This window comes from Columba livia, chromosome 2 (genome assembly GCF_036013475.1).
Source record: "Columba livia isolate bColLiv1 breed racing homer chromosome 2, bColLiv1.pat.W.v2, whole genome shotgun sequence".
Lineage (NCBI taxonomy): Eukaryota > Metazoa > Chordata > Aves > Columbiformes > Columbidae > Columba > Columba livia.
The window spans coordinates 108,175,496-108,191,319 of NC_088603.1; the positions used below are offsets into that span (position 1 = coordinate 108,175,496).

Here is a 15,824-nt window from a genome sequence, read left to right on the forward strand (position 1 = left end):
ATGCCAGAGGCTGGATGTGGGGGTTGCTCAATAGCTGGGTTGGTTTTACAACTTACCTCAAGAAAGTGTCATATTACCCCAGTCCGCCACAAAATGCAGAAAGACAGGGATTATCTGTAGGCCACTCCTAGGGCATCATTAGCTTTATCTGGTAGTGGTTTCTTGTTGTTTCTGTTTGTTTCCTGAAATATATTGATTTTTAAGCCTTAAAAATAATCACTCTCATTGGAAATACCTACTAGCTCTTCAGTGCATGTGTATTGTCCACATTAGGCTTTCTCTTATTTCCAGTCAATTCCTAAACTACATGTATGAACCCAGAGAAAATCTAGCAACCTTAAAAGCTTAGGTCTGACAAGAAGTGAATAGTCATTTATCACCATGCTGTATATATCAGCATAATGGGCTGCAAGCTTGCAATGTTTCACAGTAGTTTATTTCTCCCAAAATAATATTCAAAGAGAAAAAGTATATTCTCCTTAAAAGTTCAGGTTTTGCAAATGACCTCAATTGCCACATATTTAAATAAAAATAACACTCCTTCTTTTAAAGCTTCTACAATTAGGGCTTCATTTTGTAAGAAATGAAGACCCTCCACCCTTGTTCATGTGGGGACTGTCAGTAGCTTTAAAAGTTTTTGCCCTGGTGGGAAGGCCATGATTGAGAGACGACAGATTGAAGCACTGCTGCCATCTACGTAGCTAAAGTACGTTGTGATAATTTCTCCCAGTCACCCCTTCAAATCACTCACTTTCCTATTTTATCAAGATTCTCAATAGTTAGAAACCAGAAGGATCCCTGTGGACATCCAGTTTATTCTGCACTGTTTTCAGCTGTTTTCTCTCCCTTTCCATCTCTGTGCCTCCTCCTTTGAACTTTTATTTCTCCTTTATGGAAGCACGCTGTTTCCACCACTGCTGTAGGTATAGCTCTTCACATTCAAATCTACTCTATTCATCACACCACATAAAAATTGCAGATAAATTGCAGAAAAAAAACATAGCAGTGGAAATTGTGGCACCGTGCATCACATCAAAGTGCTTTGAGAACAAAGCTCAAAGGACAACCCCTAGTAATTCACCTGTGACAATTTTTCTAAATTCTTATACAATCTAGTGTGAAATTACTGTATTTTATTGTGTTACACTTAACACTTCAACTCTTGCTTTTGGTATTAATGGCAATGTCCTTCAACTATAGCTGCTTTTTGCTCCTTTTCTTTGATTCATTAGTTGTTTACTTCAGGCTATTAACAACCTTAGAACTAGCTTTAATCCACAGCCAGAGTCTTTAAATATAATACATCATCAACAGGTAATTATTCACTTTGAAGTCTTTTCTCCTTTTTTCTTAGCTGTGTGAGGTGATATCTGGGCCTTTAAAGTATGGTAACAGAGTACTTCAATCAAAGCACCAAAATTAGTAATGCAAATGTCAAAAAGTCAATTTGCGTGCCTTAAACACAGGGATGGCAAATCTTCCTTTCTTTCTCTCTTTCTTTCTTCTTTTCTTTTCTTTCCTTTCACTTCTTACTTCTGCTACAGCCTTGGAAAGCTTTTGACGCTTTTGCAACAGCGGTAGCTTGACCATTTATACTTTAGAATTGGGTAACTGTACTATAAATGCCCAGCACCATAAATTCACTAGATGAATAGGAGCCTTGGCCTTTTTTGTCCTGCTCAATAGGATTTTATTTCAGTAGTCCCACTAGAAGTCAGCTCAAAATTCCAAAGCTGCACATTAAAATTCTAGGCTAACACCTCTAAACATCCATTTGCATGAGCATGAGTTTGTGGTGCTGTGTTGATTCCAGAGGTCTTTGACTCAGATTCTTTGGCTTTATTTCAGGAAGGTCCTTGAGACCATGATTAAGTACTTCTGTACTTAAGGCTTTCCTAAGTGTTATCTGGTACTGGTATATGTTTCCTGAAATAGGATCTTTGTGCACACACTTGCAGAAATGCCTGGGCCAATCTCAGATGCACTGACAAAGACACAAGTACATATGGCAGCTCACCTCCACAGACTCACAGAAGATCAGTCTGTGGTCTCTGCAGTAAAGTGTGAGTTCATCTGGAGGACTTTTCAGTCTTGAAAAGTCAAATACGTAGTATCATGATGAACATCTGAGGCAATTTTTCTTTTGGTCACAGTATTCTTCTTTAATCTTTTCTTCAGCATTTTGTAGCTTTGGTCTGTAAACATCTGGCCTATAAATGCAAGACAGTTACATTACTGAGATAAAGAGTACCTCCTCTGATTATTCATATTTCTCTCATTATGTGCTTTTGGGGTGCTCTGACACACCTCTAGCAGAGGTGGCACTGTGCACTGATTTTATTATTATTTTATTGCTCATTTGCATTTCTTTCAGTTCACAGGCAGCAGTAACCACACTCGCAGCACGTAACAGGCAGAATGCTGCTCTCCCATCTCTCAGTTACCACCAGAATGAGTGGCGTAACTAAGGCAATCTGTGTACCTAGCTGCATTGGCCATAACAGCATCCCTATAAAGGACTGAAAGCAAAGAGCATCTTCTCCACTTACAGAAGCAGCAGCTAAGATCCAAGTTTCAGCCTTACTTCAACCAGGCTTCCATTATTAAAATGGTAAGTAAATCATGGCAGAAATGTTACATCCCACAGGCCTCCAATACCACCACTGGCTGGCTCAGCACAAGAGGAATAAGCCAGCATGTGAATTTGGGGTGCCGGGGAACTCCATGCAGCCACAGCTGCATGAAGGCAGGTGCAAGCACACTCCGTCTTCTCCTGCAAAGTGATCTGTAGCATCACAAGAAAAAATGCATGCATACTGAGGAGTTAAAATGATGAAAATTAAGCATACAATGAACAATATCCTTGCTTTTGGTGAAGATCTAAAAGCTTCTCCAAAGGGAAAACTAACAGTTAAAAAAGCTTTATCTTTGCAAGCATCATAAAAAAAGGTCAGAAGCTGTGTACACTACAAAGGCACTGCCTTCACCCCTCCATCTCTTGATTTCTTTAGATTGAAGAAACCTGTTGGCTTGAGTTCTAAAACTCCAGATAAAAGCTCTGATTTGTTAATTAAATTTTTACTGCTATCTGCATTTGATATCTTAGTCAAATTGTATCCGCTTGCAACAACAGAAAAAGTCACATCAAAGGAGTGCTCCACCTCCATGACCTGTAATTACAGATTTTACTGCTGGGTGACACTGGCTGTAAGATGCACCTGCCAGGCAGCCCTGACGTAATATCTACACCTAAAACAAAGCTGTTTCATTCAACTGGGGTGAACTAGCATATGCCAAACAAAAGGGCTATGTTTTGTCAGGAGCCAGCATAGCGTATTGCTTGTCCTGAGACAGACAGGAGCTTCTGAAAACAAGGGTTTGTTTGTTTTTTTCCTTTGTTATCACACTAAATTGGGGATAAGGGTGAGCTCCCATAGACAAAGGCAGAACTAGGAGAAAGAGGAAGAGAAATGGGGATGGGAAGATAAAGTGAGTTAAAAAAGAAAAGAGAGAAAAAGAAAATGAAAAAAAAATCCATCCTAGTGGATAAAACAAAACAAACAAACAAAAAAAGAAAATGCTATTTGTGAACAAAACACTGACAAAATATTAGAAAACATAGGGAAGGAGAGAACAAATAGAGAGGAAAACAGACTAGAAATTTTATGTATATACTAGTATATCTACTGGAATCAAGCTGTCACAGGCAGAGTATTCTTCACTTTAAACACCCACACAGGTAATGCAAAAATCTCCAATTTATGTCAATACTTCTTTTTTTTTTGTCCTCAATTGGTTTTCTCTGTGTTTTGAAACAAACAGAAACGTATTATAGTAAAGACTCACAACACAGTCTTTATTAAACTTGGGAACCTCCCTGGGAGCCCCAGAAATTATTATTAGTGTCTATGTTTGGGAAACAAAACACAAGAAGGAAAATAAAGCAGCACATTGAACAGGCTTGCTGGATAAGAATTTCTCCTGGAGTGATTAATATGCACAAAATATCCATATTACAGAACAGGCATTTTCAACAAGAGAATCATAATTTTGTTAAAAAAAACCACATTTCTTGTTGGGAAAACAAATATGGCAAATCCTTGCCTATCCACACAGAAGGCTTTTCTTAATACTGATGCAGAGACTTCCAGGCTAGCAGTCAAAAAATATCCAGTTTGGTTCTCTCACATGGGTTAATGTCTAAAACAACCCTTTCTGCAAAAATAAATGAATAATAATTAAAAAATTAATACCTTGCGTATATTGCTCATTCCATCCTGTTTTTTGATTTACATTTTCCCAAACTTTTGGGTTTTTTTAAACAGAAGAATCTCTGATTTTCTGATCAAATTTTTTTTGTTGTTGTTTTTAATGAGAGAGAGAAACAGTGAAACTAAAATCGCTTTCTTTGACTTACTTTGCTATGATCCTGGTCTCACTGTAACCTGGGATATGTTTGCTGTTGACTTCAGTGGACCCAAGATTTTGCACCTCGCACCCCTTTGGCCTCAGTGAACACTGACTAAACAGCATTGGTGAAAAAGCATGGGGTGATGTGTACAGTTGGATAAAGGGTCTGTGGACATCAAAGGTTCTCTCCATTTTCATTGGAACTTCAAAATGCTCTTGAAATATTTACAAAACCCAGCTGACGTGATGTCTCTGAAAGCTGGGATGAAAAGCACCCGCTGCGGCAGCCTGGGTTTTCAAACCTGGAGCACTGACAGGGCATCCCTTACAACTGCCGTGCCCCCAAACTGGGCATTAGCCCTTTCCCCAGTAGTCTGTCCCTGTATTGTGCTATTGGAGCCATCTTCAGTGGTGTTTCCACTGACACAGTAGGGCTTTCCTTGGTTGGCAGTGGCAGGAGCACTGTTCCAACTGAAGACAGGACCTGCTCAGATCCCATCATCAGCCTCAAACTTTTAAATGCTGCCTCAGAAGTGACAGCCCTCCCAGCCAGGACTGTAGCCTCTCTTGGGTTTCATCACTGCCTAGAGGAACAAGGAGTCACCTGGAAAACCTGACAGGGATGAGAGGGGAAATAGGCACTTGGGGGTGGTAGATGTCCCAACATCACAAAAGAAGGTCAGGGGTAAGTTGTGGCTAGAAACTGGCATTAATCCCTGGTCCCTGTTCACGGGTCAACGTTATTTCTAGTGTTGCTCAATACCATGATTTAACCTTGGGAAGACTGGGAGGCATGTTACAGGCAGAGGTCCAGGCTCCTCAGCCCCAGCCTGCCTGCACTGAAGTCTTTCCAGACTACATGGCTTCCAGCTTCCCCCAGCCTGAAGAAGAGCTGCCACAAGAACTCCTTCCCCCTCCTGAAAGCAGAGAGGGTTTCTGGAGGGAGGGTGAGCAGCAGGCAGCTTTCAGAAGCACTCAGGTTGGCATTGCTCCTGTTGGACCCCTTCTGTGGCAAAGGAGGTCAGCCTGGTCTCCATTCCTTCCCTTCCTGCCCCTCTCCTTCCTTCCAGCCTGGTCCTTCAGGCCAGAGAACAAGGAAGGTTTTGGCTTTGACTGGATGATGGTCAAAACTTACTGTTTGCAGAGAAAGGTGAGTATGAAACTCAAACCCCAGAGGATGCAAGAGCAAAGTCAATGTGAGACCAAAAGCAGAGGACGACCTCAGCTCACAGAATACAGTTCTTGTGTCCCCAGTTGCTCAGGTTACACCGAGTTCACAGGCAATAAGCAGTGTGACACCCTGCTGCTGTGAATTCCTGCTGTTGCCAGCCTTCACACCCTGCGTGAGGGAGCCTTGAAGCTGGGAGCATTGACACTGCCTGGGTCCCGGGAATTTCCCCAAAGCAGAAGGGTTTGCACGTGGGTGAGAACTGACCTGGTATTCAAGCTGTTGATTTACCGTGACATTGAAGACTCTGGGGCTGGCCAGAGGGGCTGCTGCCCCGGCAGGTCAGTAAGCCTGGGTGGGTTTTGGGGGGAAGGCAGGTGAGAGGCTGCCCAGGCAGGAAGGGGATCGAGCAGGCACACAAGAGGACAGTGGGTCTCTTGGGTTGGGAATGGGCAGGTGTGAGATTAGGGACATGGTGAAGCTGTCAAGGTATTTTGTTTTCAGGTGAAGCTGGAAACATTCATGAGGCATTTTGTAGAAATAAGTATGCCTTTGCCTTTGCTGGATCCAGCCTGAGATCTTGAAGTGGGAGCAAAATTATCTTGATCAGTAAGCTTAAGGGCCCTGGAAACAGGCATGAGGGCTCACAAAATTCTTGCAAAATATTACCAAAGTGCATCTGAAGTGTGCAATTTTGCAAGAGCAGTAAAACATTTTTCATTTCCACAAAGACCAAAGGAGCAGAAACACAAACGTTGACTTTCCAAATACCAAGTGTAACATCAAAAAGCAGTCAATAACTGAGACCACTAAAAGGCATTTTACCCAAATTGCGTCAAGGGTCCTAGATCAGATTGAACTAGACAGGTAAGAGCTGGTCTTTCATTTCTAGAAGAGGCCACTGTGTGGCATCCCCCATAGGTGTCTGTGTCTCTTCCACAGAGGTGAAACAACAGAGACCACATCCCTGCTCTCTTCATACACCATGCCCAAGTGCAGATTTACTTTTGCTCTACGTGCGGGTCAAGCTGGTTACAACCAGATTGTCTATAAGGGGCAGAGCCTGAGTTTGTACTGGATTCCTGCCATCTGTCTGGATTTCCATTCGAGGAAAGCCAATCTCCTTGCACCTGGAACAAGCCAACATGTGGGCAGCATCGATGGCTGAGCACCTCACTGTGATACTGAGGACATAGTTAACAAAGCAGATCCAGGCAGAAACACCAGAAACTGGAGTAAAATACGTCACAGAGAGAGAGAGAAACTCCACGGCTTCTAGCTGGACATGGAAAAGAGCTGTATCTCTTTTGGTCACCTGAAACAAAGCAAGGAAAAGTTGACCTAAGACTACCTTCCAATGTTGTCAATAGTCGCAGAACATTTAAAAAGCCATGTCTAGAAGAAATGAAAAACAGTGAGAGCAATTGCACACCTTTAGAGTAATTCTAGTTCAGTTATGAAAATGTATCTGCAGTCTATTTGCCTAAAACTGGAGCACTGTGATCCTTGTTTAGGAAGTAAAATATCCCGTACAGCAGGGGGAAATGACCCACAAAAGCAAGTCTTTACAAGCCTCCTCATTACACTGAGACCAGAGTGTGCCATGTGTGCTATCATTTTCTCAAGGCTTTTTCTTCTCCTTTTCCTGCTTTTTGTCAACAGTCCTGACTTCCCGTCTGCTTTCTATTTACAGAAGTTAAAGGGAAGAACAAAACCACATACCATTAGCTTGGAGTGGGATAGAAACAGGGATTAAAGTGCAAATAAAAATTAACCTGATGAATAATTCTTTCCAATACACAAGTTTGCATGAAAAGAGCAAAAGGGATATACAATTATGTAGACACATCAATTGCATCGAGTTTTGAAGTAAAAAACTTTACCATAGACCATAAGTCCAGCATGCAGGCATTATATTCTCTTGCTTCTCTTTGCATACAAGGTAAAAAAGTTGGTACAGGGCACAGTTTTGGAACATTTTCCTCTCATCACAGAAAATGTCCTTTTTTTTCCAGTTGTGCCAAATCTATCCCATCACCTCTAGGATGCTTGTGCTAGTCCAAACGAGGTTCTTGTTTGCAATTTTTCTTTCTCAGAAGCCTTTATCAATAACACTGCTCAAAACCTCCCAGCATCTTTGCACTGTTGGTCTCCTCTTTCCCACCAACACATCGATTAACATGTGTGCACCTCTTGGGTGTTTGTTGATGCCACTGATGAGAGCTCAGACCATTTACTCCTCTCTACCAGAGATCTGCGCACTGTTCGAGCTTTCAAGACCTGCTCTTCCCCCAGGGTGAGATGCTCCACGTCGTTTGTTTCTGACACTTACTGACCCTTCCTGAGCTTGTAGGATCCAGCCAGCTCCCTTGACTGCGCAGACGCTCCCTGAACACTAAAATACCAATCCCTGCAAAGAGGCGACTCCCTCAGGTGTTTTTTCCCCAGCAAAGCCATAAGCTTCATTTCCAACCTGTCTGCTCAAATTTAATGCCTCATCCAGCAGCATCGCACACCCAGTGCCTATTCCAGCTGATGCAGCTGCTCTTTTCCCCTGACTGCATGCTCCACAGGCTCAGGGCAGGGTTGTTCCCCCAAACCTCTGCACCAGCAGGGCTATTCCTCCCTCAAAACTTCTTGCTCTGAGAGCTTGGATACCAGCTCAGCATCTGCATGCACCTTCACCACGGCAGCTGGCAGACACCTCAGCTCTCCCCGCTATGCCTCTTCTCCCTCCCTGAATGCTCACCCACCGTCAGCCCTCCAACTCTCCCTCCCCTGGGTATTCCCTCTTATCCACCTCAAATCTTCCCTGGTCACAACAGCAGGTTCCCCATTTCATCTGCTCTGTGGTGTCCTGTGAGGAATAAAGCTCCACTTGGGGATTTGAGGGAATAGATGTGAATAAACAGCTGGGATTTTCTGTCCAGACCCAGTTCTACTCTTCTAGCTTTAAGAGGAGAGCAACTGTAGCTTTTCTTTTTTCTTTTTTTTGTACTTAAACAGTAATTTGGCATATGTGCTTCATTGCTCATCAGCTCATTCACTCAACAACAAAGACAGGAAAATGCTGGGGGGGGTCATTTCACCAGGAGAAGGCTCAGAAAATCTGGAAGTCTCTGATGAAAACATTTAGTCAATGGTCAGAATGAGTGTCTGTAGCGGTAAATGCGAACATATTAAAATGGCATGAGAAGTTTAATCTGTGATTGATCTCTCAGCAATTACCCTGCTTTCTAAATCTCTCTGTATCATTTAACGAGGTGATTTCAATGTTCTAATAAAATGTGGCAGGGTAATGTTTCCAGATGTCCAGTGTGTAGGGAAGTAAATGCTTCTCTGAAACCATAATCTGTATATTAAACCAACCGACAACATCTTCTGACTGAATTACTCTTCCATCTCAATTATAGAGAAAGGAGTCACCGAAAAGTCATGAGATTTTAAAAAATCCTTTCAAATCATGTCAGTTTTATACAAAACAGAAATCCTCCTTCTCTACCGATTTCTTGGCATAAAACACCACCATTTCAAAAATGCTGAAATGTCTGCTGTTAGAACATTTCTCTAAAATTGGTTACTTATTCCTCCATTAGAAACAGAAAACATCACTACTTGTACCCCATGATCGAGTTCTTTATCTCTGATCACTGCAAAAATGAGACCAACAGGTACAAATCCAGCTGTCAAATTACACTTTGAGAACGAAGGAAAAAGTTGCAATTAAAAGTTTAGGACATCAGGAATCACACTGGATCAGTCCACTTGTCAAACATACCTTGCAGCCAACACCAGGAGGTCACTAAGGTTCCCAGCCCCCTGTGCAACAGTTCTTCAGTGTGAAGATTGATTTTTTAATTAATTATTTTTTCATTTACAAGGATGCCTCCTGCAGCTGCTGGTCTGATTTCCATACTTCAAAGAGCTCATATAGAAGTGTTCACATGACACACCACCAGACCCATGCCCACCATTTCTCATGTATAATATATATGGCAACCACTGCACCATGCTAGAGGATGACTGTGAGCAACCCTGGCCTCTCCCAGACTCTCTGAGTAACCATGTGGGATGACACATGTCTGCAGCATTTCATGGAATCATAGAATGGTTTGAGTTAGAAGGTGCCTTAAAGATCATTAGCTCCAACTCCCCTGCCACGGGCAGGGACAACTTCCACTAGATGAGGTTGCTCAGATCTCCATCCAGCCTGGCCTTGAACACTGCCATGGATAGAGCATCCAGAACGTTTCCGAGAAACCTGTCCCAGTACCTCTCCACCCTCATAATGATTAATTTCTTCCTTATATCTTATCTAAATCTACCCTCTTTCAGTTCAAAGTCATTACTCATTGTCCTATCACTACATGTCCTTGTAAAAAGTCCCTCTCCAGCTTTCTTGTAGGCCCCTTTTAAGTACTGGAAGGCTGCTGTAAGGGCTCCCTGGAGCTTTCTCTTCTCCAGGCTGAACAGCTCCAACTCTCTCAACCTGTCTTCACAGAAGAGATGCACCAGACCTCTGATCATTTTTGTGGACCAACTCTGGACTTGCTCCCACAGGTCCATGTCCTTCTTATGGAGGACCCCCAGAGCTGGATGCAGTACTCCAAGTGGGGTCTCACAAGAGCGGAGTAGATGGGGAGAATCACCTCCCTGGACCTGCTGGTCACACTGGTTTTGATAAAGCCAGGGTACAATTTGCCTTCTGGGCTGTAAGTGCACATTGCTGGGTGATGTTGAAACTCTCATCAACCAACACCACCAAGTCCTTCTCCTCAGGGCTGCTCTCAATTTGGCTCAGGTTTGCCAGACCTGTCCCGGACAAACCATTCTTCAGCCAAACACTTAGGGTAGACTTCATGTTCTTTAATGTGTTTTGGTGCCAAATATCTCAGAGGAATCTCAGTGTGTGTACATATCTGTCTTGTACAGAGCAATTCAACATCTTAAAAGTTGAGGGTGAAACTAACCCCCTCATTACCTCTTCCTTCACTACCTGCGATTTTGGGCAGTGACATTTAACTACTACAGTACACAGGACCCATGTGTCTATTTTCCTTCCATTTGAGACTAGATGGTTTATCTTTGTCTGTATTCACCCATCAAAAACAAATAAAAACTTAACTAATCCCTGACAGCTGAGGTCACACTATGTCTTGGTTTCAGGGAGTGCAAACACAGCCCTCTTAGGCGAGAGAAAAGGGAAAAAGAGTTGCACACTTAACCCTCTCTGCTCTGTAAATAGTCTTGTTAGCTCTCAGCTATCACAAAAGCATATCCCTCATTGCATATGGCAAATATTAACCAGATATTGACTGCAACCCTATTCACACGACAGTAAGTAATGCACTCAGTCCTCTGTGTTTGGATGTGAAGGTCTGTATTGACCTTTGAAAGATTACAGAGCTGGAAGGGAATACTTTCAATGGTCAATATTTTACAATGTGCAGTTAGGTGAGTGCTTAGTGCCACAGCTCAGAGCAGCAACCCAAGGGAGGAGTATTTTGTTAAACAAGCTGAAATGTGCAATTGTGTTTATTTTAGAAGTGGCAAAAAGTGATGCTGAAAGCAAACTTTGTGCATGAAGTGTCTGTCATATCCAGGGAGCTTGCAATTGTAGAATATACTTATACAGATTGTTCACTTTAATATGTTGCCAAAGGATGTGAAGGCCAAGTTGTAGATTAAATTTCCCTTTTTCTTCCCTGCATATGATATAGTGATATGATCCAGATGATAATACACAAAGAAAAATTGCCTGGATTTGCCTGCCCACAGGGTTCATTTGGTTAACTTTCTGATATTTAATTCCAGTAATTAGCGAGCGCTCAATAAATGGGGATGTTTTGAAATCTGATACTCTGAAGCTGAGGTCCCAGCATTCTCTGTCTACATGTAAGAGGACTGAAGTCCTGTCTGGCCTTCACAGTTAACAGCCATGTAGGCTACACTATGTGCATTTTGTTGCCAGAAGTCACAGAACTGGATGCTCCTTGTCACTGTACATGTTTGTTGGGATCTATGCAAGCCCCCCCAAAAAAGAGATGTGTCATTTCTTCATAGACCTTTTCTGGCACATAACAGTCTTGTTGGCACTAACAATTGCTGCTGGGCAGCAAATATGAGAGCTGTATCTGTTTTCTCTTAATTAACTTGGGCTAAGTAATTCATAGTGAGTATTTGTCTCTACCCAGGAGGGAGGGGGAAGAATGATGAAGGGCTAAGTAAGGTTATATCAATGCATTTTGTTTCCCACCCAAGAAAAGGTGGAGCGTGACACTTCTCCTGCAATGCTACCTTCATTTCTAGAGCCAGCCTTGGCGTCCCTGCATATTTCTTACTTGGACATCCACACCTAAGCATGGGGACTGTCTTATTCCTGTGAACAGCTAAACCTCTCTTTGAGCTTCCTCAATAATATTGGGCAGAAGAAACTGTAAGCACCATATTTTCATGAGTATAACCCCAGGTTATGTGCAACCCCCACAGTGTACCACATGCCTTCCTATAGTCCTAATTCTTACCCTGCCTTTCAAATCTGTCTTTCAGTTCTGTGAGAGCTATCTGAAGACGTACACCATTTACAGTTTTATTTCAAAAAAGGAGGACTTTTAAAGAGGTTGATATTATCTCAGACTGGGCCATACCTTTGAAAAAATGGCAGTTCTGCTTACTGAAGTACTCTCTTCTTTGTCAGATCTGGGGGGTTGCACAGCAGGCCCCATTTCTCCATTCCCCAATACGATATCTATGAATGAGCTTGTCTAGGCACCAGCTTATTCCATTACTGCTGCCAAGTTTCCTTCTGCTGTAGTTTCCTGCTAGAAAAACAGGTAGACAGATATGTTAGAGCATATCTGAGACACATAGAGAACATGTCTTAGGAAGCAAGAGGAATTGTAGAGAAAAGAAGGAAAAATATATATCAATTAAACAGGAATTCAAAACTACTTTGAAAAAATATATGGTAGAAAAGGCTCAGCTTAAATAATTGTTTATCTTAATTTGTAGGTAATTCAAAGTGACAATACAAAACTATAAAGTACATGTGGAAGACATTTAGCATTCGTGGAACAAAACAAGAAATACTGCTGTCAGAAGTGAGGCAAAACAAGAGACTGGAATAAATCAATCTGAAATTATTCATAACATTACAGAGCAGTGTATAGCTGATATGTTGGACGGTTTTCTCAACATTCCAGTCATGGGAGAGTACACATCTCAAGCTTGCCACTTCAGAAGAAGACAATGACTACATGGAATAGCCTACCAAAAACCTTGAGGTAAGAACAGAAGTTTTATTAATGTGAAACTGTCCAGAGTCCTCTCCTTATCATAACAAGTACAATTAAAGGTTCTTCCGCTAATGAATAAAATACTTCCTTCATTTACAAAACAATCTACCGTAAGGGAAACTGCACTGAGTAGATGTTCATCCTCAAAGATTTGCTTTATTGGAAGTTCAATGTGAAAAGCTCTAAAGAATTTCAACAAAACACTGTAGAAATCTTCAGGGATATCTCATGCCGTGCCTCAAACAAGACCCCAGGGTAAAAAAAAAATTAGAAAACATTAAGATTGATGAGATAAGAGTGATCCTGCAATTATATAACACCTCAGGAGAGGTGCACCTTTCACAGAGCACAGTTGCAAGATCTATCATCAGCATCAAAGAGAACTGCATATAATAGCAAGCCCAGAGAACTCCAAACAAAGCTAAGAGCCATACAGGAAAAGTGGTAGTGTGATAAAGCAGAGGAAATCCAGCTGTAAGCTGATAAGCATGAAAGGGTTTTGCGAGTCAACGTGAAGAGGCCCCAGTCTGGTGACTCTGGTCTAATAACGAGCAAATTGCTGGCAACTTCAGTCCTATGTAGGACACACTGAAGAAAAGGCTGTAAGAATCTTGTTTGCTGCAGCGTGTATTTGTGCTGCCCACACACAGCCAAGTCACTAAATATGCACCTCAAAGTCTCTAACCTATTTCAGAGGGTTGTAAGAACTTTTATATTACTATTTGTTTCAACAGGATGAAAGTAATGTCCTGGGCTGCCCCTGCTAAACTGCAAGAGCCTCTGGCATAACCACGATGTGCAATACAGAAAGCCAAATAAACCCGATGTTTAAGGGAACCACCATCTTCAGAGAAATAGCATTTCTCTCTTCAGCCCAAACACTCACTGTGGGTATAAGGTGTGAGGTTCTGACAATCAATTTTACTAATATTAAGAGAGATACATAGATTATTATTCACTCATTTTTGAACTATTTTCTCTCTATCACATTTTCAAATTGTGATGAGTCTTAGGACTTCAGGCTAGCAGCAAAGTGCATTAATATTCAATAGGCAGAAGATAAATCTAAAAGTCAAAGTGGAAATAAATGGAGGCAATTATGTATTACAATGGGACTTTAAGGGAAGTGTTAAATTTGTCATACCTTTAAGTCTTTAAATCATTATTTAATATCTTCCTAAGAGAGGTGTTGTAATTTAACAAAAATTTGCTGGATTCAGTAATGGAATTGTATGACAAAGTTTCTTGGTCTGTAAAAGCTTAAAAGAAAATATGTCATTGGTTAGTAAAATTGTTTCCAAACTGAAATTTAAATGTTTCCAGTGAGTGAAACTTGCTGCCCACCCATGTCCCATGGAAGTACTCAAAACTACATCGAAGTGAAGCTTAAATTGTGCATAGGTCTTCTGCTGGCCCTCTGCGGTAGGGAGAAATGAATCCTAGTCAATCAGGGAACCCAGAGGTCAGGACTTGGAACTACTAATCGCAAACATATATGTATCTAGCATATCTTTAATGTGTGCACATGGAAATCTGCTTTATTCCGTCACTCACTGGAAGCCCAAAATGGATATTCCTTTGACTCTAAGTAACCAGGGCGAGCAAAGTTTCAACTTTATAAAATGATATCTCTTCAATACAAGGGAATGCTTTCCATATACTGTGGGATTAAGAAGACAGAATCATATAACAGAGAGTCATTTGGATAGATACATTCTGAGGAAAGAGAGAGAAGTTTTGTCTACAGAGTTCACCATTAATGCCCCAAAATAAAAGCTTAACTTCTTTTGGCAACTTCAGATTGTTCCAATCAGCAATGGAAAAAATGTGCTGATTTTTAAGGAACACTCATACTTTTACAACTGAAGCCAAAAGGATCATTATAATAATTTCATTTAAGAATCAACTGATTAATGAAAAAAACCCTTACATAATATCATGGAATTCCTTTACAGGAGCTAAAAAGTTTTGGTTGAATGACAATCTGTGTCTTAAGATGATGTTTTTTTTTAAAAATGTAAAGGTGGTAAAACTGCTACTTACTGTTTACACTTTGGATTCCTCTGCGTCATTCTTTAGCTCCTGAATGCTGTGCCATTGTCCCATGTTAAAAATGCCCACTGTTATTGAACACATTCTCCATATGCAAGTACTTACGGACTGTAACCACACCATTTCTTAAATTCTCAACTTCTCCTCATGAATAATCCCTAAAATGTGGATTCCTTAAATCTTTCATTTTAGAACTTAAATTGAAGGCTCTAAAACCCCTTTTTTTTTTTTTTTTTTTTTTTTTTATTTTCCAATACATTTTTGAAAAAAGAAAGATGAAGGTGGAATGTGTTGCTTTGGCAGAGGTATTGTGAATGGCAGTAACATTCCACCTCTGCTAGATACCTCAGGATCATAACAGTTGTTTGAGCCACTACATCATACCCAGAACATTTTTCAGAATTCCTGTTCTCTACTATATATCCCACACCATATAAAAATGACCTAATTTCTCTACTGCTAGATATAAAACTTCTGAGTTAATCAAATAAAAGTATTTCCAAGGCATCAGTCTCTCTGATATACCAGATTTGCAGTAGGAATATTATACAGCATTGGTCAGAGAGCAGAGTCCTGCAAGACCTTCTTGCTCATTTAAACTTCTGTGGTCATTAAGAATTCCTTACTTTCCATTTGGTTATGTATTTTTTGAAATTCAGTGTTTGTCCAATATCCTGCTTGCCTTTACTGCTTCATTAGCTTTGCTTTGGGAGAGTTCTGCACTTCCAAACATCTCAGGACACCAGAAATAGGCAAATATCATCAATCACATTTTACAGCTCAATAAACTAAGAAAGTAAGCTACTTGCTATAGGTTTTACACCTAGTAAGAAGATGGAAATGAAAGTTTAAGGCAGAAAGAGCTCCCAGTCATAAAAATGCAACTACAATGCAGAGGA

General features: G+C 41.1%; 1 long non-coding RNA gene across 10 annotated transcripts in view; it reads right to left on the bottom strand.

Moving 5' to 3' along the window:
• The window catches only part of LOC110355641 (uncharacterized), a 107,190-nt gene that overhangs the window by 11,480 nt on the left and 79,886 nt on the right, over nt 1-15,824 (bottom strand). For 8 of the 10 annotated variants that reach the window (XR_010470439.1, XR_010470440.1, XR_010470438.1 and 5 more), the window contains 3 exons: nt 12,226-12,399; nt 2,018-2,210; nt 57-182 (listed from right to left, as the gene is read on the bottom strand). This is a non-coding gene — a long non-coding RNA (uncharacterized LOC110355641). Of the gene's footprint in view, nt 1-56; nt 183-2,017; nt 2,211-12,225; nt 12,400-14,017; nt 14,657-15,824 lie in introns of those variants that run through there. The other 2 variants (XR_002408448.2, XR_010470435.1) reach the window with 2 other exon arrangements.